The following is a 1,757-nucleotide window of genomic DNA, read 5'->3' on the forward strand; positions in this document are numbered from 1 at the left end:
TATAAAGACTTTTTCAGGACAACCCGTGCAGGAAAAATGGAAGGAAAGTGGATGTGACCATACCAAGCATTACTGACAACACACACCGCCATTAAGATTAAGAAGCAAGCAGCTTGGATCCACAATTCAAGGGTGAAGAAGGCCCCGGCGAGGATATGGACCACCACTCCAATTGGACCAACAAAATTACGGTTTTCCAGATCCTAATGATTGCAGGGGTGCGGTTCTCGGATTTGGGGTGGGCAACTTGGGATGAGAACTTACACCTGACCTTAATACAAACAATTTCTCAAGTAACTAATAAGACGAACTGTTGGGTATGCACCCATCTGCCACAGCATGGGAATAAGGGTGTATCGTAACCCTTACCCAAACCCTAACCCTAACCCTAACCCCAACCCTTACCCTGACCCTTACATTAACCCTAACCCTAACCCTATCCCTAACCCTAACCCAAACCCTTACTCTAACCCTAAGCCTTATCCTAAACCTTACACTTAATCTTATCTTTAACCTTACCCTTAAACTAATACATACCCTTACGTTTCCCTCATCATAACCCTAAAATTAACCATAACCATTACCCTAACACTTCTCCTTACCTAACCCTAACCCTTACTCTAACTTTTACCCTGAGCCAGAACCTTAGACTTCCCCTACCCCTTCCCCTTACTAATACCGTTACCCTAACCCTTACCCTTACACTTACGGTTACCATTAACCTTACCCTTACCCTAACACTTACCCTTACCCTATCCCTTACACTTATCCTTATCCATACAACTTACGCTTACCCTAACACTTAACCTTAACCTAACCCTAACCCTAAACCTTACCTGAACCCTTACCCTGACCCTTACATTAACCCTTACCCTAAAACTTACACTTAACCTTAACCTTACCCTTAACCTTAACCTAATACTTACCCTTACTTTTCCCTCACCCTAACCCTAAAATTAACCCTAACCATTACCCCAACACTTACCCTTACCCTAACCCTTACCCTTACCATAACCCATACTCTAACACATACTTCTACCCGTACCCGTACCCTTACGGTAACCCTTACACTTATCGTAACCCTTACCCTTACCGTTACCGTTACCGTGGGCCTTACCCTTACCCTTACCCTTACCCTTACCCTTACCCTAACCCTAAACCTTACCCTTATCCTAACACTTACCCTTACCGTAAACCTTACCCTTTCTGCTACACTTACCCTATGCCTAAATCTAAACCTTACACTTACCCTTAGCCTAACCCTCACCCTTACCCTTACCCATACCCTTATTCTTACCCTTTCCCGAACCCTTACCTTTACACTTACGGTTACCATTAACCTTACCCTTACCCTAACACTTATCCTTAACCTAACCCTTACCCCAACCCTTACCCTGACCCTTACATTAACCCTAACCCTTAGCCTAAACCTTACACTTACTCTTAACCTTAACCTTACCCTTAACATTAACCTAATATTTACGCATACGTTTTCCTGACTTTAACCCTAAAACTAACCCTAACCATTACCCTAACACTTAACCTTACCCTAACCCTAACCCTATCCCTTTCTCTTACACTTACCCTGACCTGTACCCTTACACTTACCCTTACCCTTATACTCACCCTAATTCTTACCCATACCCTAACACATATTTGTACCCTTAACCTTACTGTTACCCTTAACCTTACCCTCACCCTTACACTATCCGTTACCCTTACGCTTACCCTGAACATAAACCTTACCCTTGACCTTA

The sequence above is a fragment of the Aythya ferina genome (genome assembly GCF_964211825.1).
Source record: "Aythya ferina genome assembly, contig: HAP1_SCAFFOLD_129, whole genome shotgun sequence".
Classification (NCBI taxonomy): domain Eukaryota; kingdom Metazoa; phylum Chordata; class Aves; order Anseriformes; family Anatidae; genus Aythya; species Aythya ferina.